Source organism: Pelodiscus sinensis, chromosome 6 (genome assembly GCF_052426305.1).
Source record: "Pelodiscus sinensis isolate ZL-2025 chromosome 6, ASM5242630v1, whole genome shotgun sequence".
NCBI lineage: Eukaryota > Metazoa > Chordata > Testudines > Trionychidae > Pelodiscus > Pelodiscus sinensis.
This window is the reverse complement of record NC_143057.1, coordinates 109,192,566-109,219,911: the sequence shown is the minus strand read 5'-3', so window position 1 is coordinate 109,219,911 and position 27,346 is coordinate 109,192,566. Positions and strand designations below refer to the sequence as shown.

The following is a 27,346-nucleotide window of genomic DNA, read 5'->3' as shown; positions in this document are numbered from 1 at the left end:
AGAAAACTGGAAAAAATGAGAGGAGACCTTGCAGACTGTCTCTGCTTATGTCGATTCCCTCCCTTGTGTTTTTCTTGTTGGAAGAGGTGATCAGGCCCATAGACAGGGCAAAATTCTGCCCAAACTTACCTCGGGCAACCCCACTGCTTTTGGTTGAATTTCATGCTTTTGAATACAGGCATTGTTTAGTCCTACGTATTTTATGTCCTGAGTTTTGAGCCAAGAGTATAATCAATTGTTTTTCAATAATGGGTTATGTGAGGCTCTGTTATCTTAGGTAGAGGGAACCAAAACATTTATGGACCAACCAATTAAAAAAAGATGTTTAACCTTTAACCCTAAATTAGACCAGTGAGCCAGCTGTTGGGTATGTCAGTTTGGCTCTTCCTGTTTGCAGCCTGAATAAAACAACTCCAAACAGCTCTGCACCACAGCTAAACCTTATGTTTTAATTTCTGTATTAATCTTATGCCAGGTGCATTTTGAAGATGCTTTACAAATAGCAGAGATGTGAAGAATCCATTTATCACAGGGTAACATTGGCTCTTTAATGGGGAAGAGGGCAGCACACTTGTGAATGGTCATTTAAAAGCACCCCCAAATCAGTTTTAAGTGAGGGCACCTGGGCTATAGATTAAGGAGGATGGCAGGAGAGGAGAGTGGAGGAGGTCCCTAGGGAAAGCTATCAAGAGCAGAAAGCTCTGTTGGCTTTCCTTGAGAACAGGAAGGATTTGGTGGTGGTGGCTGATGGGTTCACCATAGCCTGCTGACCTTCCTGAATCAGAGAGCCATGGCCAGAGAGGGCTGAAGGCTGACAGGAACAGAGAGGGATGACTGAGGCTCTCTGAGTCATGGAGCTGATGTCAGAGGGCTGGAGAAGGCTGAAGGCTAGTGGGAGACCTATTAAGACACTGAAACTGTACATAAGAGCTGAGAAGGATGAGAAAAGCTGGAACTTTAGTGGAGAACTGCAGCATGGTAAGAGATGCTGGGGTTGTACTTGCTGTACTGATGGACTAGTGGGTCTTGAAGACGGTATGGACTATACTGGTGAATGCTGGATTATGTGTGTGGTATTATTATCGTTTATGTGCATGGGGCTTTATTTTGTAACAAATTAACCCTTCAAGGGCTATATTTATTTGGAATGCCTTTCGGGGCTGTTTTGGGAGCTGCTGAAGGGGAAACTGAGACAGGCAATCATTCTGTGGGTCATTCTGTGGTCAGCTGCAGGGGGATGTCAGGCAGGGCTGGTTTATGACACTATTCTTGCAATATTTGGATTTTGGGTGTCTGATCTTGCTATTCTGGCTCAGGAAATAAGACCAAAAAAGTGCTCAAATGCAGAACTATTATTTATATAATCATAGCATCTAGGAGCTCTAGTAATGGATCAGGACCCCATTGTAATCAGTGCTGTACAAACACAGGGCCCTCAATATGGTGGCAGCTGCTGGTATATGAGCGTCCACATCTTTGGAGCATTCTCTAGCACTATGACACTTTCAAGAACTGATAGTTGCCACCTGTATCTGTGTGTGAAGTAATTGATTCTGCTTTGCCATCACTCCAATCCAAGTAGACTCATCTGCTCCTTAACACTATTTCCCCCACATTCCTTCTACTAATGGTTTTCTCCCTTTTTTCCCAGTATCCTGTGTTATGAGCGTGAAAACTGATGATCAGTTTTTGGCAAGAATTATCTTGCATCTAGAGACCTGTAAGGGCTGAGGCCTTTCTGCATGACCTCTTGGTTTGCAAAGGACATGCGGGAGCTTTGCTGGTGCTCAGCAAACACAGAACAATTTTGAACAGAACTGGTAGCCAGCGGAGTTATGCAACGGTGAGAATGATATGGCCATGCTCCTTGGCGCGTATCAGAAGGTGGGCAGGACAGTAGTGTTCTGGGCATGTTGGAGCCTGCAGAGATTGGACACTGTCAGAGCCTACAAAAGGGTTGATTAGATACAGATTGAGGATAGACGATAGGCAAGAATTTTCCAGGAGGGAAGTTGTGCTGAATATTTGGAGAAGTAGATGTGAGAGCAGATAAGGGCAAAGCACATACCATGATTTACCTGGTCCCCAAGAATTCTTTTGGCACAGTTCTACAGGAGAAAAGGCTGGCAAAATACTCTTAAGTACATCACTGACGTGGCAACTGAGGCTAAGAGTGCAAACAAATGTCTGCAGATCTGGCAAAAGGGAGCATGTGAGCAAAGGATTGGTGTGCTGTGCTCAGTCTTTCTCTGTCAACGGAGTTCTCCTACACTGGGGCTGTGTCTACACTGGCACCTTTTTCCGGAAATGCTTAAAACGGAACAGTTTTCCGTTATAAGTATTTCCAGAAAAAGAGCGTCTACATTGGCAGGATGCTTTTCCAGAAAAGCCCTTTTTCCGGAAAAGCGTCCGTGGCCAATGTAGACGTGCTTTTCCGGAAAAAGCCCCGATCGTCATTTTCGCGATCGGGGCTTTTTTGCAGAAAAGACTACTGTGCTGTCTACACTGGCCCTTTTCCGGAAGAGTTTTCCAGAAAAAGGACTTTTGCCTGAGCTAGAGCAGCATAGTTTTTCCGGAAAAGCAGCTGATTTCTTGCAGTAAATCGTCACTGCTTTTCCGGAAATTCAAGGGGCCAGTGTAGACAGCTCCAAGCTTATTCCGGAAAAGCGGCTGCTTTTCCGGAATAAGGGTGTGTCTAGACTACAGGGTTTTGTCGACAAAACTATACCTGCGTCCACACTACCGCTGAGTTCTGTCGACAGAACTCAGCAGTTTTGTCGACGCTGGTAAACCTCATTTCACGAGGCATAACGCCTTCTGTCGACAGAGTTCTGTCGACAGAAAGCGTTATTGCATGTAAACTGTCCTTGCATCTACACTGCCATGTCGACAAAGCAGCTTGCTTTGTTGACAGAACTGAATGTAGCGTAGACGCTCTTTGTTGACAGAAGTTTTGTCGACGGTATCTGTCGACAAAAGTTCTGTCGACAAAACCCTGTAGTCTAGACGTACCCTAAGTGGCCCAGTGTAGACACAGCCTGGGAGTTGACACCTTCTGATAGTGGCCCAGGGTCTTTCCCATGTTGTTTTTGGAGTGAAGCTTTAATCCTGGCAACATGATGCTGTAATGGCAAGATGCAGCAGTCACTCTGTGGATTCTCCCCCTTCCAAAATACCTCAGTCATTCGTGGTCTGGGTCTTTCATTAGTGGCAGTCCAGAATGTATGAAATATAATGAGGAAGCAGGCTCAGCAGGGAGGGTGCCAGACTGCCTTCTGAGGTAATGAAAGTGGAGAAACTTAAATAAGGTTCAGGTTCAGCTTGGCTTCAGGAACCAGAGTACTTTGGCAGGTCATTACCTGGTCACATTTCCCACTCACCATGAGAAGCAATTAAGAACATTAGATTAAGTGTATTGTATAAAGGGAGATTAAGAAGGGATGTGACAGAGTTGGTGTGTTGTGTGTATTGAGCAGAGGTGACACGAGAGTGTTATGTGCCTGGGAGTCAGGCAAGTAAGAATGATTATGCTTAAAGGCACAGATCAGAGAGGGAGCAGAATTCATTTCTGCTCCTCTTTGTGCAACAGACTTTTTCTGTGACGGTCACAGACCCTCTCTGAGCCCCATTTTTCTCTCTCTCTGTAAAATTAGGATAGCTTGTCCCCTCATTCACAGGCTAAGGCTTGATTTCATTTATATGTGAGAAGCAGGCTGAGCTGTTAGAAGATGCCATATAAGGTGAAGGCAGAATACTGTTATGTTTGAAATGTAGGTCTATGCTAAAAAGTTAGGTTGACCCCACTATGTCACTCAGGGGAGAGAAAAATCCTCACCCTTAAGTTATGTGGTTAAGCCAACCTAACTCCCAGTGTAGACAGCAGTAAGGCGATGGAAGAAATCTTTTGTCAGCCTCGTTACAGTTTCTCATGCAGGTGTTTACCCACACCAATGAGAGAACCCTTCTACCCTTGTAACATTTCAAGTGTGGATAAGTTTTGACTTGTCCATGTGGAAGACACAGAATTATTTGAAAGGGTAACCAGCTTCCCTGGTGTAACATTGTACATCCCGACGCCAGAAACCACAGGAAACTTGTCTGTTTTCATTAAAACCTCAAATTATGTTGGCACATGGATAGTATGGAGCTAGGCAGGCCTGCCGACAGGGGTAGGGTAAAGGGGTCGACCAGGTCCACTGACAGGAAGGGACAAAGTGGGCAGTTGTGCTGGAATGCTGCACGGAGTTCTCCTGATGGCTCTTAGAGCTTCCTGCGGAGGTGGGGGTGCCATGCCATTCATTCTGGGTGGTGCTGAAGGCTGGGGGGCGTGTGGGCTGTGGCACTGAGGGATAATTTCCTCTAGTCCGGCCCCTTCTGCTCAAGGCCCCTTCCCTTCTGGGGGTGTGGAGCTGCCCCAACCCCCCACACCTTGCCCGTGCGCCTGTGGAAACTGTCATCTCCTCTGGAGGCAACTGCCCCAGGGTCTGGTGATTTAAAAGTGCCTGGGACTCCAGCCACCACTGCCACAACAGCAATGGTGGCAGCCCCAAGCCCTTTAAATTGCCACTGGGAAGCCACGTGGTGTGCTCCAGGTGGCTCTTACAGTGGCCTGGAGAGGCGGGGGTGCCACCTGGTGCATTCCAGGCAGCACTGGGGGCAGGTGCCAGGGTCTGGGCAGCACAGAAGGCTGGCTGCCCTTAGCCCCACCCCTGGTGCTTAAGGCCCTGCCCCTTCCAGTAGCGTGAAGCTGGGTGCTCCCCACACTTTGCCCAGGGGCCTGGCATGGCTGTCTGCTCCTCTGGAAATAGGTACATTAGAGTCTCCATGTAGCTAGATTAAAATGTTTTGGAAATCTTTAAAGAGAACATGTGTAAAGTTGGAGTGATTTTTTTTTTGTTTGCATCGAAACCATTCAAAATTCACAGTTCACATGATTTTTCCTGAGTTCTATTTTGATCTTTTGAATTTGAAAGGAAAAAATAGGAGTGCAAATTCATGTGCACTGAAACAATAGAAAATATTTATTGAAGTGCTTGAAAGCACAACTGCCGAGTAAGCAAAGATCTTTATTTTTTTTTTAAATAGCTCACAAACTGATGTTGAGACAGACCAGACATGTGGAAAATTCATAGAAAAACTGCTTTAGGAAGAGAAATTCATTTGTGGAATACATTACACATTCTACGAAAGTTTGCAGCAGAAGCTGTAATTAAGGTAGGCAATTTTGAAAGTATTGTATAATTATTTACAAAAAGATTTGCAAGTTAGGGATTAGTGAGCCAAATCTGAAAAAAAAATTATACATTCCCCTGAACTTTGAAATTTTGTCTCATCCAGCTAATTGTTGAGGCAGACTGGTGGGATAGGTATAGAACTCTTTCATTTTTATGGATCATGCTATACTGTGGATTGAGGGCTTCAAGTGGTTCTGCTTTGAAAAGTGTGTAAAATGGCATTGGCTGTATTTGTGTCTTAATGATTTACATATCAAAACGCTCTGTGAACACACAAAAATGTCTTTCTAGAAGTCAAATATGAAAATTCCACATGGAGACTGAGAGTTAAGATTCTTTTCTTCTTGTGTATCACCATCTATAATAAAAATAGATTCTCCATTATGTCTATGTAAACCTATTAATGGGAGTTTTTACTTTACTGGATCATACTCCTTATGCTTCTGGAACACCTGTGCATACTAATTACCGTCCATACGTTTGCCCAGGTGGAGTTTAATGGATTTGGCAAACAGTTCTATTGATAATGCACAAGAAGGAATAGACTATAGTTCACTTCTTGTTTGACATTTGTGTTTTTTCTGTGGACCTCACAGGATTGTGGTGCAGTAAAAATTTATATTTGTTAGCTCAGTGAGCTTGTATGACTGAACACACGAGGAATGGTTCTGTTATTAATAAGAATTTTTTTACACAGTCACTTTTCAGAGTAGAACTGTACTTTAAGTAGTCATGGCTCACAGTCTAGCATATTTCTTAAGGCTTTGATTCTCAGGAAAAATTAAGACATGGTTTTGCTGCGTGACCAGATTAAAAAAGTATTGGCATCCCCAGTCAATACAAAAGTTCACAAACAAAAGTTTAATGTTTGTTTTCCTTGATTAGCATGACATCTCTTTGCATGCACGGAAAATACTTTGCTAAACAGTGTAAGATTTTTATGAACATCTGTTTTCAATGTGTGTATTTTATTGTTAGAGTTACAAATAGGATTAGAAATGCTGGGATGGGGGAAGCTCACTCCTTAGCTGTGCATTGACTGCAGTGACCTCTGATGACTTGACAACTTTCAGAAACAGAAAATCTTGGATCATAATTTTCCTGCTAACCTTTACAATCTATGTGTGGAATAAAATTTATGTAAACTGAGGCATGTGTGAATGTGCATCACTAGTGGAAACAAAAAAACTAACTCTGGTGCCCTGCTAATCAGCTGGGTGGCATTTGACTCTCTCCTGAGAAGCCGCACAAGCAAATAGCTTACAGGGAAACACTGTTATAGACCCTTCAAATCAGTAGGTGTTCTCATAGTGCTAAAACAAGATCTAAGGAAAAACTAGACTTAGCAAAACTGTCAGCTTAATTTTGGTTGCCACTGAAATATTTGAAAAAAGGTACAAAATTGATAGGACTGGAAAACTAGCATTTTTTGATTTAGCCACAGAACAAGGACAACACCTAATAGTTCCAGGGAAGTTTTCCCCAGTACCAGTGAGTTTCAGCCTTGATCTGGAGTTATCAAATATGGCAGAAAAATATCACTCAGTTGTCTTTCATGTGCAGCCATTGGACTTTCTGTTGAGACCATCATCAAAGTTACCAATTGTTTTCTGTGATGCTTGTCCACTGGGATCCAGGCTGAGATCACCAAATCATAGCATATAATAGGGTCATGACTTTCGGTCACTTTTGCTGTGCCCTGATTTAAAAACACATTCTAAGAGAGAAGGGCTCTGTATCCATTATTAAAATCCTGTGAGACCTTGATCATCATAAAATACTTGAGCCAGGAGTCAAAGCCTTGTAAGTTGGGGGTTTCATTATAAAAGCAATTAAAGCTAAATCTACAAACTATGAAATGTGAAGGGTTATGCTTTCTGCTAGTTTCAGGGGGAAGAAAATTAATGTGGAGGGATGCTACAGTCTTATCATAAGACAGATCCATTTTTCCTTAATCATAAAAAAAAAACCTTTCAATTGAAAACACTGATGTCTTGAACCTTCTACATGGGAGGTAACTGGCCAATAGAAAGTTTAATGAAGTAATCTGCAAATTGATGAGTCAGTTTCTAATGTAAAAATTAATATTAAGTGTTAGTATTTTGGATGGTTTATGAACTTTTGACAACTCTGTATTTGAAACAGTAGTGCATATCAACTGAAAATAAAAAACTCCACAATGTGTAATTCTCTTGGTCTGATATGTTAGGGTGCAGTGACATTGCTGGGTTTTATCTTTGGCTCATCGTCCTTCTTTCCGTATCAGCACATATGACTGGGGAAGGAGCGGAAAAAGGCTACCCGAGAGACACTGAGAGAGAGTATCATTACCCATGCTGGTAGGATTGGGATGAAACCCAAACTAGGTCATCTCTCTTTCTTTATCTCACTATATTAACTTTGTTTTACTGTTGCAAGTATTATTCCTGTCAGAAAAGACCTTGCTAGATGCCTCTGCAGGTGTTTCTCCTGCAGTCATTCAATTAGTTTACACCAACTTCTTCCTTATATTTCGTGCAGAGGCTGTGCTAGATCTTTAAACACTGAGACCAGCAGAACTTAGAGGGCAGCTTTTGAGGCTTCTTTAAGTTATACCAGGAGCCAGAGCATCATTAGGCAGCACCAGAAACTCCTTTATGTTCTCTCTCCATTAAGTGCAACAAGCAGTGTTCTGGCACGCCTGAGGAACAGGCCCAAAGAAACAATTAGCTGGGGACTGACTAATAGCCTGGCTTCAGAGTGTTTGCCCGAATGCCTTATTACTTAAATATACATGGAAAAGTGCAGGGTTTGGGGGCATCTTTAAAGAGATCTGCATCCAACTCCCTCTTCCCCCAGTACTTTACAGAGCACAGCTCTGTTGGAGCTCTCTGTGGGCTGCTGCAGAGGGGCTGCTGAGGGGCAGGAGCTGGGGCTAGTGGATATAAAACTACTCAGCTCCACCATATAGTACATCCTCAGGGAGTAGAGAGGTTTTGTTGTCTTCTGGGCCTGAAGGAAGGATTAGTTTCCTCTGCCCCATAGGCTTCCTCAGCATAAAGTGCTGTTACTTGTGTCATGCCCTGAGGAGAAGCTAGGACAACGTTGTAGGGGTTGCTAAAGTGAATACTGTGAACATATGCTCTGGGATGACCCAGTAAAGCAACATTTTAGTTTGTGCAAATTTGAAGGTCAGAAGAGAGACCATTTTGATCTTCTAGTCTGACGACCAGCACAAGCCATAGACTCTCCTCTAGTATTTTCTTCAAGCCTACAACTTTTATTTGTGTTATAGAAAGCCTTCCCAAAAGACACCCAGTCATATTTTGGACCTAAGGCCTGTTACAATCTGCAAGGCCTTACATCACTTTTTGACGGGTAGAGAGGAGCAAACGTATGTCAGTTTTCTGATGCTTGTGTTATCTGAAATTGTATTTCAGCTCATTAAATCAACACGAATAGGACTATGAGTCTCCATTCATGGCCAGTCTTACCCTTCTTGTATAGACAAAACTCCCATTCAACTTCAGGTTGATTGCAGAAGAAATGTAGGATTAAGCCTCTAATTATTAACAAGCCTTGTTGCTGATGTGATCAGGGGAGGATGACTCTAAAATTATTATAGGACTGATGATTTGGCACATAATTACTGTATATAGTTTGAAGTAAGTCACCCAAGCAATAATTAATACATTTTAATGTGTAAATGCCCATGTTTGATCATCTCTGGGCATGCTCTGAGCAGCTGTGCTCCCTGAATTATTTTCTGGCACAGCTTAGGTTATTTAGCTGTCTACATGTCTGACTGAGTCTGTGAAACAGGTACTTCACAGCCCAGTTAATAGTGCATACACAGTTATGAGTGAAAAAGAAGTTCGCATGGGAGCTGGGCTGCAAACGGAGTCCAATGCCTTCAGAGCTGCTGGAGGAAGCATCCTCTTTGAAAACCCTCGCCATTACCTTGGGAAAAGCAGAGCATGCTTCTAAAGCCACTTCCTCTGTGGGAAGAGGATTGGGATCAAGAATGACCCCCATCCCACCTCCATGTTTGCTTTCTGAGATGCTGAATGCTTGCCAGCCCTGCTGCCCACCATTTTTGCATGCAGGAAGCCCCTATTATCACTACTTTTGCATGGGAGCGCAATGAGCAGTATGGGGTATCTCCACTCCTTTCCCACACTTCCTGCTCTAGTGCATTTGCAACAGAGACTAGGGATATGAACAGGTAACCTTGGTGGGTAATGCTTACCCCTGGACACCGCCCTTTTAATTGGTTAGCTGGTTAAACATTACATTTAACTTGTTAACCCCTTAAACCTGATTTTACATCCCTAATAGAGACCTAGACTATAACACAAAATTTACTAGTTTCCATATAAACAGAAAGCAAACATAGGGAGACAGAACATTCAAGTATAAATTAACTCAGATGTGTTCACACAATTTCATTGTCTTTTGAAAGCCTTCTGTCATTTCAAGAGGTGCAGAGCAGATTAGCCCACATGCCTGAAACCTAGCTCTCGACATAAAAGGAAAGCTCAGTTTTTAGTGGAGGCTTTCATTGTCTCAGATTAAATCTTTGCCTTATACAAGATGTTGCATTTGAAAATTTGTGTCATGTGAGTGTCAAGTTTGCTTTGTGTGCCCTTACCAACAGTTTCATAATTGTGTGGGTGTCAGAAATTAGAATTGTGCTCCCTTAAACAGGTCTGTTTCCAGCTTAAGCTATACAATCGGTTGAAAAGTAGAACGCAACATTCAACTCTACTTGTTGATAAGGTTCAACAAAGACAAATGCAGTCCTGCACTTGAGATAGAAGAATCCCAAGCATTGTTACAGGTTGGGGACTGACCGGCTAAGTAGCAGTTCAGTAGAAAAAGACCTGGGGATTACAGTGGCTGAGAAGCTGAATATGAGTCAACAATACGTCATTGTAGCCAAGTAGGCTAATGGCATATTAGGTTGCATTAGGAGGAGCATTGCCAGCAGATTTAGAGAAGTGATTATTGCCCTTTATTTGGCACTGATGAGGCTACATCTGGAGTATTGTGTCCAGTTCTGGGCCCACTATAGACAGGATGTGAACGCATTGGAGAGGGTCCAGCGGAGGTCAACCAAAATGATTAGGGGACTGGAACACATGACATATGAGGAGAGGCTGAGGGATTTGGGCTTATTTAGTCTGCAGAAGAGAAGAGTGAGGGGGGATTTGATAGCAGCCTTCAACTTCCTCAAGGAAAGTTCCTAAGAGGATGAAGAGAGGCTGTTTTCAGTAGTGACAGATGGCAGAGCAAGGAGCAATAGTCTCCAGTCACAGTGGGGGAGGTCTAGGTTGGATATTAGGAAAAATTATTTCACTAGGAGGGTGGTGAAGTACTAGAATGAGTTATCTAGGAAGGTGGTGGAATCTCCATCCCTAGAGGTTTTTAGGTCTTTGCTTGACAATGCCCTGGCTGGGATGATTTAGTTGGGATTGGTCCTGCTTTGTGCAGGGAGTTGTACTTGATGACTCTGGAGGTCTCTTCCAGCCCTAGGATTCTGCTTGCTGTGTTGTTAGGTTATGATCTGGCTTCTATACAACTCATAGAATCATAGAAGATTAGGGCTGAAAGAGACCTCAGGAGGTCATCTAGTCCAGAGTTTCTCAACCAGTTGTATGAGTATCCTTAGGGGTACTCAAGAGAAGTCTGAGGGGTAAATCAACACAACTGAAATTTGGAGAAAACTGAATTTGTTTTAAGTTTTGCAGCGTTTTTTTATTTTTGTACTTTTTATACCCAAAAATTTCATCACCTGCCCGTCTACGATTAAGTTGTTTAAACAAATATGTTGAAATAGTAGAAAAAAAATGTTGTGTGTCTGAAAACTGTAGGTACTGAGGGTACTTATTTTTTTTTAAAGAGGTACTTTATAAGAACAAGTTGATAAACACTGTTCTAGTCCAACGCCCTGCTCAGAGTAGGACCTCCCCCAACTAAATCACCTCAGCCAGGGTTTTGCCAACTCAATGGTAAAACAGTACATGATCAAGCATTAAGAGTATATAGATATCCAAAGCAGCAGAAAACTTTGCAAAATACTAGACAAAAAGTAAAAAAAGGTCATTCAACAGGTCTGTTCGTAAATAAAAAAAATGAAAAACTGCTATGTTTGGGAAGTGATCTATTTGTAAAATTTCCCATGAACAGGATAAAATTCTGCATTCTGGATGGATTTGAAATCCAGAGGAAGTGCCTGACTAGAGTTAAGAGGATACTGGGAACAGCGAATTTAACTTTGGACCTGAGCACTTCCTACAAGATACTGACTGGCCTCAACTACTAGTATAGCCAACTGGAGTTGAAGGCCTTGAATGCCTCATAGGACTGAATGTTTAGAGATATTATTGGTATGGCAGGTAATGCATGGGAAGAAATTCATTTGGAACCAAGTGTGAAACACAGGAAGCCTGAGGAAGGACATTGGCTTTGTTTCTTTTTTTTTTTCCTGTAAGAGAAAAGGTTATTTTATCCTGGTACATACTTACATTTCAAAAGGCTTCATTGGACTTGTTTGTTTGTGAAACATTTTCCTTTGTTTTGCATTTTAAACAACGCAAAACAAAGACTACGTGTTTTTTTCTGAAACTGTTAGTCCACTTCTCAGCAAAAAGCAGTTATGTGAGTCTAGTGTTCATTGAGTGGATTATCTTCTTCTAAAATGTTTTGAAATAAAAATAAATGTTTACCTCCTGTATTTTAGAAACTTTGAAGGCATTATTATTGCAGATGATTTAAAAACTACATTTTAATTGTGGGCTCCAGTTTAATTCGAGGATGGAAAATGACTGTCTTTCTAAAACTTAGTGTTTATAGAATAGAATGTTTTTCCTTTTCAGCTGTTTACTTGAGTCTGAAATTTATAAGAGGAAGTTCAAAGAGGATATACAGGCTGGTTCCTATTTCATTATTTTCCCCATGTGAGGTCAATAGATTTCAACACATTTAGTCAAGGTTCCTGAATAGCTGAAAAATTTGTAAGCCGCCTTCCTGAGATTTTAAACTAGGGCATTATAAATTGCAAAATAAAAGATCACTTCTATCAGGCTTCCTCCTTTGCCTCTTTACTGGTAAAGTGAAGGTAAGTACAGAGGTGTAAAATATCAGAAGTATGTAATCTACAATAATTTGTATTATCTTCTTATGCATGTTGAATTATGCTAATTTGGAATTTGTTAGCATTTTTACTGAACCCAATTATAAGCACAATTGTAAGACATTGCTACTATACACATATATAGTATAGGTAGTTTGGTTATAAAACTTATAGAAAAGACCAATTCAATACTGCTTCAGGGTAATTTTAGTTTTTCGCTATTCCCCTTTTGTAAGCAAAGGGCTTACTTAGGTAGTGTGAAATCTATTTTGTTCTCTGAAGAAATGTCAGTGTTGTTTGGGGATGGTTAAAAGGGAGTACGTTTAATAAAAACAATATATATGACTGCTTTTATTTAAAAAAAGCCCATGCACCTTGATTTATGAATATTTCAACTCCCCTGCTATTACATGCTATCAGGAGAAGCAGCAACTGCAATACATGTATAAATGACATTGCAAAATAGTTTATGTAAATGTGTGCAGATCATTGTTATTTTCCTTACCCTAATCCTTTTTCAGCTGACATTTTGAATGAAAATGGTTTGGCTCTTTTTGAGTTGGTATCTTTTATGTTGTGTCCATTGGTATCATTTATGTTGTGTCCAAAGGTATACAAGGACTCTCCCAAAACTGATAGCTAAGGTAAGCCTCTGCTCCAATGACTTAGTCTAGAATTTAGAAATGACATAACATTGAGGGTGAATAAAGACAGCAGGCTAGCAAGCTGGCATTGGACAGTTTCATAGATAGGCTCACATGGAAGCACAATCTGTGTTTGTGGCTGTCGTGAAGATGTTTTTTAAAAGTAGGTTTTCGTTTCATGTGTTAATTAATTTACTGCTTGTAGCTTGCTAGTAGAGATGCATCTTTAGGAAGGATTTGATGGCATTGCCGTGTTGGGAAGATTCAGGGTGGAGGGCTGGGAGAGGGTGGTGTTCTAAGAAACCAAAAAACATGTTCTTACCATTATATACAAATTATTGCAACTATTTTTGAAGTGGCATACTGTGAAATGGGTGAGGTTTGAAAACTACAATTTGGGATAGGAATAGTTCTCTTTGCCAAGCTATGCAGGGTCTGATTCCAGAGGAAACTGGTTTTCAAGAAAGTTATGAGTGCTTGAAAATCTTACATTGGGAATACACAGTTTTTTGCTAGCTTGAATTGCTTTGAAGCCTGTAGGTCTTTTGCATTTTTCCCTCAACTCTTTATTTCATCTGAATAATAATTAGAAGAAAAACCTACAAAATTAAATGCAGAAAATCTATATTCATTCTGTATGTCTTTAGGGAAAAAATTGATGAAAAGTACATGTACTACATTTTTGAGAGAGTTTGTGTTTGTGTGTCTGTCTGTCGGTCTGTCTGTCTGTCCATCCATCCATGAGTCCGTCTGTTCAAGAACTCATCCTAACAGTAACAGCGAGGACCACCATATTTGATATGTAGCTTCTTCTTACCATAACTTAAAGCAAGGTTGGTGTTTGGTTGGGCCAGGACAATGGGATGTGCATGGAATGTGATTGCGTCTCATCAAATGGAAAGGGAGAGCTGTAATAGCAGGGGCAGTTATACTCCAGAATGACCAAAGGGGGGCAGCAAGTGCAGTCCTTGCTACCCTGTCAGCCCTGGAGAACCATGAAGCAGCCCCTGGCCAGGCAGTGTGGCTCCCAGTGTGGCAGTCCAGGGAGCCAGCGGCTGGGCAGTGTGGCCCCTGCCACCCTCAGTGCTGGGGAGCTGCAGCGCAGCTAGTAGCCTGGCAGCGCAGCCCCCACCACCCCAGCTGGCCCCAGGGAGCAGCCACCAGCTGGGAAGTGCAGTCCCTGCCAGCCCTGGGAAGCAGATGCCAGGTAGTCTGGCTCCAGCCATCCCCACGGACCAGCAGCTGGCTGAATGGCACAGCCCCAGCCAGCTTGGGAGTCCTTCCCCACTTCCCAACCCTCTGCCCTGAGCCTCCTTCAGTTCCCAACCCCTCCTTCAGTTCCCAACCCCTGCCCTGAGCCTCCCGCACACCCAAGGCCTAGCCCTAACTCCTGCTCCCCCCACACCATGGCCTGAGTTCTTCACCCACCATGTCCTGCCCTGAGCCCCCACAAGAACTCGAGCAATGCCAGGTAAATCCTCTAATAATCATGTACTTAGATGAAAATATATATAAAATGAGAAAATGTAAAATTGCATGTTGGGCTTTAAGACCCCAATCCGGCAAAGCACTGCAGGACATGCTTAACTTGAAGTCAAAGAGAGAAGTCACTTACTCGCAGTTCAACATATACTGGATGTGCTTTTGCTGGATTGGGGCCTACTATTTGCATTTCTTCACCTATGAGTGTTTAAAATTTACATTGTTTGCATTTAATGTTATTTTGCTATTATGATTTGGATTGTTACTAAGTTTTTAATGAATTTTGGCTCAAATCTTCTCCATCACTGGTAATTTTGAAATAAGAATTGAATGTTTTTCTAAAATATATTTTATAGTTCAAACACGGATTAATTCGGGGAAGTTCTATGGCCTACATTATGCAGGAGGTCAGACTAGATAAACATAGTGATCTCTCATAGTCTTATAACCTACTAGTCTGTGTAACCGTGAAGCATATGGGTTCCATACCTGTGGGAAGGGATGTGGAAGGGCAACCAAGTATGCACATGCACAGTTCCCCAAAACCAGGGGAGGGAGAGAGATTTTATATCTTGAAGCTCATTTGGACTGTAAGCTCTGCAAGGGAAGAATCATATTTTCTAGTTTGTGTGTGTATAGTGTTTACCAATATGGGACCCTGACGAAGATTCTAGATGCTACCACAGTGGAAATAGCCATAATACATCATGAAAGTGAAGCCTTAAATATTCCTTGGGTAATCTGAAATTAATGCTTTTATGAGTGAAAGATACAATGCACAAAATGTAGCTTACTGAGTTTGACAAGACCCCTATATTACCTCATTCCTTACACACGATCCAAAAAGGGCATCCCACAAAGTCTATCTAATACCTGAGCAACTTCATTGGTTCGATTGGGAGCAGAATTTGGCCTAATGTTCATAGATGTAACCTACCTGCAAGTATTTCTTTGTATGTGTACTTTAAAGCATATTTGAAAGCATGCCAGAATCTTAGGTACTTTACAAAGGAATAAGAGCATCGTTTTTCTGGGGGAGATTTAAGGTTTGTTTTCTCTACTGCAGCTCTTCAGAGTTCCCATGGATGCCATTAAAGAGAAGATCTATTCAGAAAAGGAGTCTATGAAATGGCCTTGAGGGTTCCCATTTTTTTCTCTAAATGATGCCAGCTCAAATGTGCTCCATTTACAAGTACAAATATTCTACTCTCTTACCCCCACAACAGCCCTGCAATTTCAGCCTGGAATCTCAAAGCCTGACTGGGTTCTTTCCGGCTGAGAAATCACTATCTATAAAGATTTTGCACTGAAACTTAGTTAGCCATATTACTGTTGATGGCTGAGTCCGAAAAATCTCCAGCTCCCTGTCCTAGAGCTGGGTTGGCTCTGCTGGCTTGGCACTGCAGAACAATCAGGAGTAATAAAATAAAATTGCTGGATTAATAGCTGAGAGTCTGAATACACACATGAAAATTTTTTTTGGAGTGTGAAGGTAATAGTTTGCTGTATGGTAGTCACTGTGTGACGATAATGTCTATTCCATGTAGCCAATTACTTCATTTAATAGGAAATTTATTGTTGTGGCTAAGTATAATTAATGTATGTGTGATGAATAGGTTTAAGTAGTATAGGATAATAGCAGAATAGTTTTGACAAGCAGTTGCGAGTGATATATTAGGTGTATAAGCAAAGGCTATAATGCAAGTCCTACAGACCGTGGACTGTAAGATTTTAGTTTAGCTAAACTAGACTTTAGGTCTAAGGAGGGTTGACATTACTGGTACAAAACTATCCCTGGGTCATCCACTTAAATCACTGCAAAGAAGGCGCTAATAAGTAATAGTCTGGAAAATGTGCTACAGCGTATCCATCTAGACTAGGAAAATACCCCATTGTAACTTGAGAAATTCTGCACTAACAGGGGATTTGTCTGTATAGTTACCCTTATTCTCATCAGTGTTGAAAGATGATGACCTGAGAAAAGCAGAGTACTTCAAAGCTTATGGGGTGTGAAAATGCAATAAAAGCAAATGGAATTGTATGAGCCTTAATAGATATAAGTATAACTGGGGATAAAATGGTATTGCCCAATATGTGTTCTGGAGCAGGGAGATGTGGCAAGAAGAAACACATGGGGATATGCCAGGATGGCAACCATGAATGACTGACATTCCGGGGCCCTCAGTTGGAGATGTGTGTTTTGCCAGTCATAGGACTAAACACTTTGCACTCTCTCTATTGTTACTGTATTTTAGCATTGATGGGATTATTTATGCGCTTAGTGAATGTTAAATTACTTTTAATGAACTGGAATTCTTTTGTGCTCCTAGGATCTCTTAATACTAATCTTATTCCCAGTGCTAGAAACCCTCAAGAAACTGAAACTTTAACCAATGCATTCTAAGAGATTTATCACCCATCCGTCAGTAAGACTACAACCACAAACTAAGGTATAACTGTAACAGAGAAGCTTTCCCATGCTGACTTTAGTCTAGCTAGCTCAATAGCGGTCAAGATGCTATTGCAGCATCTTTAGCACAAGTTACCCATTCTAGGCATTCCAATATCAGCCACTGGATACTTTGGGTAAATACTTAGCTTGCTTTCCTGAAGTGTATGCTGCTGCATCTTCATTACTGATGTTACCTAGACCAGCTACATTTATTTAGCTAGGGTTATGCTACAATTACTTCATGGTGTGAATGTACCTTGAGCAGAACCACACTCTTAAATTGTGGTTCATTAGGCCTTAAGTTTTTAAAATTCTCTCAACTTCTGAATATTATTTAAATATTAAGGCAAGCAAGAAAGATCGCTTCTTCCAAGCACATGGAACCAAATTCAACCCTGAGATAACTCATGAATTGTAGCAAGGTTGAATATGGCTCATATTGTTGGCTTTCTATGTATTAAATTTTAAAACAAAAACAAAGTAGACTGTGTAACAGCTGCACTCCACAACTGATATTGCTTAGTGATGTTAAGCATGTCACATGTTCATTTTTAAATCAACTTTAGCATCTTTGTTTAACTATTTTGGAAAAAAAAAATCACAAAGTTGATAAGGGATCAAGGGAAAAGAGTGATTCTGGTAATTAACATCCCATCAGTTCCTTAACAAACTAAAAGGGTGAAAATAATCAGATATCTAGAGCAGTGGGAAGTATTGGTTAAATTGACATAAGTGGGTTTTGCATCAAGACCTTAAGACTATCTAGGGTCCAACCTTGTAGCTTTTACTCGGGCAGAACTTCAGTTGCCTTCACTAACTCGGCCCTTAGGTGATCGGTTTTTTAACATGTTTGTTCATAAACTTTTCTTTCAGAAAGAAATATCAGTGAAAACATTTAGATAAAGAAAGTGAATTCCCAGGTCACTTTCATCCTGGTTCTGAACCTCATCTGTACAAATGTCACATCTTTGGCAGGAAAGCAGTCTGGGCAGTACAAGTGCAAAGCTGGTTTTTTTTTTTAAAGGGTACTTCACGTCCACAAATTCCATTCTTTTTCTAGATGAAAAGAGGCTTCTCATGCCTTTGTCGTCATTGGAGGAAATGGCAGTGGGCTGGGAGACTTTATAAACGGCTTTCATTGATTTAGTTTTGTCAGTCTAACAGCTGCCTTCCAGCCCTGCTCTCCTTACCAACGTCAGTGCTATCGTCACTCCAATTTTAAAAGGCAGATAAAGATATCTTTTATTTTTAAATAAGTGTCCAGTTCCAGGGATGAGTGTGTACATAGGAATGTGTCCAGTTAAAATGAGGGTTCTACCTTGTGTATGAATGGCTCATTTATTAAAATTCAGGTGTTGCTGACGGAGAACAAAAAATATCCTACGGATTATGTTTTAAGGGAAAAAGTCAGATTTAACTACATTAAAGATATTTTTAAAGAGTTTTTTTCCAAACCCACTTTGTTCATAGGTCTTCCAAAGGGTGTCTAATTCAGCAATGGTGCTTATTGAATTCATAGCCCTGGTGTGCTCATAACAGTGTATACAAAAGAATAAAGCTATTGAACTAAGTTATTCAGGTGAAAACATTCTGGGGTTGAATCATTTAAAAAGACAACTCTTTCTATATTCTATGTAAAGAATGCACATTTTTCTAAAATGTGGCATTGTTTTCTTTGTTTCACTTTTGTTTTTCTCTGATTTGCTAAGTAATGAGGTGAAAATAATTATTTTACTAAGTCAACTGCTAGTGTTCAGAGAGGGACAGTGATATTCCCATTTTCTCACCTGCTTTTTTCTGGATTAAAAGAATAGCAGGGGCCACTTTTTGAATACATTTTGAACTGTTTTATAAATAGGAAAGTTAGATAATTGTACCCATTTTTTCTTCCCACTACAATTGTATTCTCTCAGCTTGCCCTCTAGTTTTAATAAGTTTACATAACAGTTTTTATATGGAGTAATGGATAAAGAAAGTTGTGCCAGGAAAGGGTGAGGGGAACATGCATGTTGCATCAAATTCAAAGAAGGTAGATTTTTTTTCTTTATTATAAAAAGGGTTAGATATCTTATGAGCAGGGCTCAACAATAATGTAATCTACTCCCCCGTGGCAAGTAGATTACAACCCGGAAAAACCGGTTCAGAACGATCTACACCTGCGCAGAATGCAGAACCGCGCGAAACCGCGCGGCTGGCGAGCAGAGCTCACCTCTGCTTGGCAAGCCCTGCTTATGAGCAGTCATGAGAATTCTCAAGAGTAAATTTTAGATTTTTTTTCAAGTTTAAATTCAATCCACCGTGACTCAGTAGAAACTCAACAGATAATAGCAATTTAGCACTAAGGGTGTGTCTAGACTACAGAGTTTTGTCAACAAAAGTGGACTTTTGTCGACAAAACTATACCTGTGTCTACACTGCTGCTGAGTTTTGTCGACGTTTTGTCAACAGCTGTAAACCTCATTCTATGAGGAATAATGCCTTTTGTCAACAGAGTTCTGTTGACAGAAGGCGTTATTTCATCTACACTCTCCTTTGCATCTACACTGTTATGTCGACAAAGCAGCTTGCTTTGTTGACAGAACTGGATGTAGTCTAGACACTCTTCTGTCGACAAAAGCCTGTAGTCTAGACGTACCCTAAATGCTGTGGAAAACTGTAACACAGTTCGTGAAGTTAAGTAAAGCAGATTTTAGAAAAAAATTTACCAAGAGTTTTGCATAGGTCTATGCTGGCCATTCATCTTTTATTTCTTTTGCTCAAATCTAATAAAACATGAGGCAGCTGGATCAACTCATTCTAAGCCACATCTGCTGCCAGACATCAGAAGCGACCTGCATAAACTGTGCTGATCTTGAGCCTGATGGAGTCTTGATAAGGCTACCTCTCTGGTGTGGGGCCATTCTGGATCATCAAAATTTGTTGCAGAGATGCCCAGGAAGGAGTCCCAGCTAGTCAACATGGGATGATTCCGTTGTAATGGGAGAGATACCCAATCTAGATCTTTATTGGTTAAGGGGCTGATAACCTAGCCTACCTCGGCCTGGTCCATTCCATAGACATAGAGCCACAACAAAAACAGGAACTTGTACTGCTTTACAAAACCACATCATTTACTGTTTTAGAGCGTGGCAGAGTCCCCACTCAAGCCCCTTGGTCTGGGACACCTTCTGGTCCACGAATCAGGCAGAGAGACTTGTGGTGTAGTCACCCATGCTTTTATTGTTAGTTCCCACCACCTTCTATTTACAAAGCTTAAAGAGAACTCAGCCAGCTCCTCTGTCTGCCTGGGAGCTCACTCAGCCGCTCCTTGTTCTTCCTGGCTTTCTTCCTTTGCCTTATATGCTCATGAAGCCCACAGCTGCTTTGAATAGCTCTTCAACCTGGGCTTGCTCAGCTGTTTCCCATCAGCCTCTTTAGCCAGGCTACAGTGGCAGACCTCTGGCTTAGCCAGCAGTCTGTCACACAGGGGTGGTCGTGTTAGTCTGTAACTGAAAAAATGTAAAAAAAACAACCCATAGTCCTGCAGTACCTAAGGGTACGTCTACACTAGCCCCCAGATCGATCTAGGGAGGCTAATGAGGGCAACCAGAATTGCAAATCAAGCCTGGGATTTAAATATCCCACGCTTGATTTGCATGTTCCTGGCTGGTCGCCATTTTAGAAATTGACTAGCCCGAAGTAACTGCCCACGTCTACACGCGGCAGTGAAACGGGGTTCCGGAATAAGGCTGCATGCAGCCTGCCAACTTTGAAATGTACAAGAGTCCCCAGCAGGGACAGAAGCAACTGCATGGAGCCTAGGGTCAGCCTGGGACTTCCCATCTGACCCCAGGCTCCATGCAGCATTTCAAAGCAGCGGTGCTGCATGGAGCCCAGGGTTAGACTTCTGCGCCACTCTGCTGGGCCGCCACGGGGGAGCCCAAACAGCTGCTTGCTCCCCCGTGGCGGCCCGGCTGAGCGGCGCAGAAGTCAGCTGAGCACCATGGCAGTAGGTGAAGGGGGGCGAGGCGGTGATGTACATGGCCAGGCCCCGCCCCCTGGCCATGTGTGTCACCGCCGTGCCCCCCTTCTCCTCCCGCCATGGTGCTAGGCTGACTTCTGTGCTGCTCTGCCAGGCCGCTGTGGAGGAGTAAGTGACGCAAGTGGCCGTTTGGGCCCCGCATTCCCCATGCAGCACGGGCCGCCCAGAGGGAACAGCCAGCATTTCAGCATTATAGACTCTCAGACATTGGGCTACTATATATATGATAACGGGCTGGTTATTTTGAAATAACTCCTGCTTTCCACAAGGAATAGCACTAATTTCAAAATAGTTATTTTGAAATAGTGGTAGTGTGGACACTTTGGTGCCGCTTTTTCAAAATAACTTCTCCCCAGAATAATTCAAACTGTCTGGGGCTGTAAGTTGAGGTACCATGTCCACATTAACAGAGTCTACCTCGGACTAATTTCAAGGCTTCCCCGTAGTGTGGACATGCTATTTCAAAATTATTTTTTCTGGAGTTATTTCAAAATAGGTTATAAAATAAATACAAATAAAAAATAAGTCAAAATAAATACAATTCCTTTTGATTATACTTTTATGGTATTCAACTATTTTAAGGAACTAATATGTGTTCTCTCTGCTGATTTACGATATCATCTGACCCTTGTGTATCTTCTAATTCTGAAACCATTTGTGCAATCCTGTATGTTAAGTCAATACTCACATCTTGATGGTTTCTAAAGGTCATCTGTGCATTTGTACTCAGACTGTTTAAATAATCATTGCAGTTCTGAATAAATTTGCCATGTAGAATGAGAGAGTTCTAAATGCTTTCAGCTTAATGTCTAGACATAGTTGGATTTTCAGCTCTGCCAATTTCTTAAAGAAATGCAACCATAGCGGCAGCCAACGCCAAATATTCCAGGACCAGGTAACGGAGATCAATCCTTGCAGACGTTGCCAATGAGAAAGGGGACTGTTTGTGACTAAGCCCCTGTGAGATGACCCATACTACTAGGCCACTGCAAACAAGAAAACAATAGTTTGTCATTGCATCAGACTAGCAATGCTAATTAACTCTTGAGCTCACCTAAAGAGAGATGTAACTGAAAAACTGTATATGGTGGACTTGAGATAAAATTAATGATAGGAAAATAAAAAATGCTCTTAAAATAATGCTAGCATGGGACTCAGAATTATGCAGAAAAATGTTAAAAATTAAACCAGAGGGATTTGAATAATTGTTGACTTGACAAGTCACATTTATAATTTGTTGTTATTAAATACACAACCTATCACATACTGTACCAACCTACAGATTCTGAACAAATATTAGCAGATCAGGTGGTGTCTGTTTGAAGCATGCAATAGACATGTGAATCTGTTAATGCAATTTGTGGTCACATTAATTTAGGCGGTTTTGTTGACAGTATCATAAAGTGCTCATACTGTGCAAATCTGTCTCACATCTGGCAATGTGATAGGAATGGGCAGAAAGTTAGACATAACACAAATACCAACATGCTGGCCTTCTGTGTGCAAATCAGGCACTAAAGACTTGTCAAAGCTCCATTGACTTAAATTAAGCTACAACAATTTACAGATGTTGATGATCTGGCCTTAGTGTTCTGCTTGAATGTTACTTATAACTGATTCAACTTTTGAATTTTCAAGCTCTGTAATGAAATGTAATCCACCTAGTTAATCTATTAAACACCTTCAGGCATATAGAAAGATACAGCCTGATTTTGTAAAAAGTAAAGTTTCTAAATGGAAGCAAATATCTGTATTAGATTAATGAGAAATATAAACCAAATCAGCAATAATACTATAGTAGAATATATTATAAATGTCTTTTTTTAAGTTCACAGTAACATTCTAATTTTACATGATAAAAATCTCTATAGTTAGGCATTGAAAAGACACACAGGTCTTCGCACAAAGTATTTAGAAAAGCAAATGAAACAGTCCAGGTCTTTAAATCTGGGATCTGAATTTGCACACGGTATTTGAAAGTGGTGGGGTTTTGCTCCAGAATAAATATATGAAAAGTCTGACACTTGACATTTACTGTTTCATGTTCCCAAATATTTGAAAAACACCACTGTCAGATGGCAAATGTGGGAAAACAGGGAGAAATACTCTTTTATGTTTTTTTTTCTAATTTACTTTGTTCGCAGCATAGTGAGGGCTTATTTTCTCCAAAAAAAAAAAGATACTTCACAGAAAAAAAAAGAAACTATCCAATTTTCTCAATGCATATGTAATGCAGTTAGTGACGCTTTGACTATTAGAGTGTGTGATATAGTGTACTTCCCATGCTCTCCCTCATCTGATTTCCTCTACATGGGTTTTATTTTATTTTCAGCACTTTTCAAGCATCTCTTTGTTTTTGATACAGGGGGCCTTCCCCTCCATGTTTTGAAATGAAAGGTCTAGTCTGTGAGGGCACGTCTACACTATACATTAAGGTGGAATCTATTATGGTCGATTTCTGGGCACCTGATGTTGAGAAGGAGAAGGGCCGTGTCCTCATTACAGGCAGGAATTGAATGTTCTCTGAAGTAGTGCATACACATTATGGAGCCTGCCGTTGACTGAGAGAGTGAGGCATTGTGGGTAGCTTGGCAATCTGGCCTATGCTTCCGGTGTCTGCGGGGTCCAAAAATCAGCAGTGGGTAGTTAAAGGGACTCATGTTGGCTGCTTCTCATAAGGCATCCTCTAATCCTGCCCCCCCCCCCCCATATGAGATAAAAGGGACACAATGTGCTTATGCCTTTTTGTGCCCTGGTTACTTGTGTGATTGCCAGAGCACTGCAAGCATGGAGTCTGGTGTGCTGGAAAGCATTGTCATGCTCATGTCTCTCATGGTGAGCTTTATGGCACCGTATTTTCAAGGGCGCCTGCATCCCATCAGGAAGAAGAGGATGAACCTTGGTATGGCACAGAGGTGCTGTTCAGACAAGCTCTGGCATTTGTGATAGCAAGCTGCCAGTCAATCCCATGGATACAGAGCAATACCACTTCTGGTGTCAGGAGATGAGCTCAGACAGGTGGGATCACATCATCATGCAGAGATGTGACAATCATCAGTGGTTGCAGACTTCTGCATGCAGAAGGCCATGTTCCTGGAGTGTTACTCCTGCTAAAAAGCAGGAGTACAGACATTGACTTCCGTGGCCCCTAAGGGCGCTGCACCTGGCTTGGTAGTGTAGCTGCATCACTTAGGAAATCATCCATGGTTGGCTAAATTTGGTGTAAAGTCCTAGTGTAGATCAGTCCAGAAAGCTGATGCTGCATGAAGTTGAGGCAGACTGCTTGATAGGACACTGACTGGAACAAATGTTTAAGGTTCTCATCTATAGCAATTGGGGGGGAAAAATATTTTGAACCAAATAAACCATTTTTTTTCAACTCTTTAAAACCTTTTATAGTAAAACAGATGTAAAATTTGACACCTAAAGTCAGTTTGATTTTTAAAATGTCAAAATGAAATGATTGGCTAATTCAATATGAATTCATGACAAATGTTAGTGGACTCGAATCTGCATTTTTCCATAGCAAAAAAAGTTTAATCAAATCTTCACCCAGATGTAAAATTTATTAGACAAATACTGCAGACAGGCATTACTGCTTGTAGTGTTGTAGCTCTGCCAGTGTCAGGATATTAGAGAGATAATAGGGGTGAGGTAATATCTTTTATTATTGAACCACTGATGGTGAAAGTGACAAGCTTATGAGCTTATCCACAGTTGAAGAAGAGCTCTGCATAAGCTCAGAAGTCTTTGCTCATGACAATATCCAATGTCTGAGAGGGACATTAATGAAGCCTATAGACTTATAAGAAGTGTGGTGGTGGGAGGCAAAACCAAGTTTTAAAGGGGAAACTTCCCTCTTTACCATGTAGTAAATGAAACCCCTTTTTCTTAGAGATGACATGGAAGGCATACAAAAAACAATTACTTACCTTACAGTAGTTGTGATTCTTTGAGATGTGCTGTCCCATAAGAGGAATCCACGTGGCATACAGGGTCAAGGTACATGTGCAACAAATCTTATTTGGTTGGCCAGCAGGGTCATTGGGGCTGTATCTGTGGCCTAGCTATCTTGTGGCCAACCCCCACCTATGAACTGGGCTGAGCAAGGCTCTTCATTACTTCAGCAATACAGACTCACAAGGGGGAAGGACTCTGAGAAGCAGGGCCTGAGGGTGGGTTGTTCTAATAATTATTTCCCTCTCTTTTGCAATGTTGGGTATTATGTAAGGCTACTTTATCCTTTTCTTTAGATTTTGAAAGTGCAACTCATAAAAAATTGGTGATCTTGGAAAGTTTAGTCAGTTTATTTATATATTTTTTATTCCTCAATGAAATAATCTATCTTAGAGTTCTGGTGGGTACTATTTTGTTTATCATTTTCATATCCCCCTGTTATATGTTGCATTGATTTTATCACTAAATGACCTAAGTATCTGAAATTGAGAAGTCTGGAATGCTTCTGGAAAAAAGTTTAGAGGTGGGGAAGAGGAGCCATCATTCAACCTAGAAAACAAATGTAATTCATTATTACAATGAATGTTTGATTATAAACATTATTTTATCAGAAATTTTAATCTAGGTCTCCACATTCTACAAATTCCCCTCTCAATGGACTAGAGCAGGGGTTCTCAAACTTGTGATACCCCTCTGTTGCTCATGACCCCCATCTCCATTTCTGCAACCAGCCTCTCAGTTGTTCGTGACCCCCCTCTAAGTTGCTCACGACCCATCAGGGGACCAGGACCCACAGTTTGAGAAACACTGGGCTAGAGGATCAGCTTTTCTCTTTTTGGCCCAAAGAATATATAATTGCGCGCACAGAGTAGAATGGCTCCAACAGAAGATATTGAGAGACACTGACCCCAGAATAACCGTATGGATAGTATGTTCATCTGGTTATGGGAGATACAGGTTCAAGAGCCTGCTCTGAAGTAGGCACTTGAACTTGGATCTCCAACATCCCAGGTGTTCCTCTGAGCTCTCTTTTCTGATGCAGATGTCTCTCATTTTCTTTGAAAATCTGCTTCATCTCAGTGTGAATCAGGACATGTTTTGAAAGCTCAAGGTGTTGCAGGATGGGAAAACCATTTCCTGCCCTGCTCTACTGTCAGCTCATTTGAGCTGGATCAGGCTTCTGGAACCATAGTTCACACTTTACATATTAAAAGATTTAACACAGTGTCAGACTGTACCTCCCCCTTTGCACCTGCCCCGGTGTGCACGAATCTCTCCCCATCCTGTGGTAGATAGTTATCCACCACTGTAGCCATGCTCGTGCTCCCCCCCCCCCCCAGACCTTGTGGAGGGTATTTCGCAAGTTCTGGCATTTCTATGGGAGAATGGGGTAGCCCATGAAAGGAGAAGAGCCTGGGGGTGGAGGGTAGATCATAGATATCATCATTCTCCTGAATGGTTGCATACCTGGGGGTTGCAGATTTCCAGATGAAAGATAATATACTCCAAGATGACTGCTCCAGTGATGAGGATAGTGCCTCGGGCAGCATCTGGCATGAGTTGCTCTGTCAATGTGGCTCTACTGCAGATCAAGAGGCATGGGGTCACATTGTGGATGATTATCTTGGTTTCTTAGGGTGCATCTACACAGTACCCTAAACTTGAAATAAGATATGCAATTTGTGTTATGCAAATTGCATATTTTATCTCAACTGAATTTCAAAATAATGTATTTTGAAATTTGGCGCATCTACACAGCACCAAATTTCAAAGTAATGCGCTAGTTCAAGACATCCCTTAGCCCTCATGGAACGAAGGTTACAGGGATGCTGAAATAGCATGTCTGCTATTTTGAGACCTATCTCAAAATAGTGGGTTCATTCAAAAGACATGGGGTAGCTCTTTCGGGATACTTTGGGTATCCCAAAATATCCCTGCAGTGTAGATATACTCTTCGGCTGTGTCTAGACTGGCAAGTTTTTCTGCAAAATCATCTGCTTTTGCGGAAAAACTTGCCAGCTGTCTACACTGGCCGCTTGAATTTCCGCAAAAGTACTGACGATCTCATGTAAGATTGTCGATGCTTTTGTGGAAATACTATGCTGCTCCCGTTCAGGCAAAAGTCTTTTTCCGAAAAACTTTTGCGCAAAAGGGCCAGTGTAGACAGCTGAGATTTGTTTTCCGCAAAAAAGCCCCGATCGCGAAAATGGCAATCGGGGCTTTTTTGCGGAAAAGCGTCCATGGCTAATCTAGACGCGCTTTTCCAAAAATGCTTTTAACAGAAAACTTTTCTGTTAAAAGCATTTCTGGAAAATCATGCTAGTGTAGACGTAGCCTTCCTGATTAGATCCCAAGGGATCTATAGGGTCCAGCCCTAATGAATGTAAAATAAAACCTCAAAGTGACGCTTCGCTGAACTTCACTAGGTAACTTCTTGTTAGC

At 41.4% G+C, this 27,346-nt stretch overlaps 1 long non-coding RNA gene across 1 annotated transcript in view; it reads left to right on the top strand.

The window, feature by feature from the left end:
- Positions 1-27,346, top strand: part of LOC142829978 (uncharacterized) — a 141,404-nt gene that overhangs the window by 22,303 nt on the left and 91,755 nt on the right. The window contains exon 2 of the long non-coding RNA XR_016349949.1: positions 5,086-5,214. This is a non-coding gene — a long non-coding RNA (uncharacterized LOC142829978). The remainder of the gene's footprint in view (positions 1-5,085; positions 5,215-27,346) is intronic.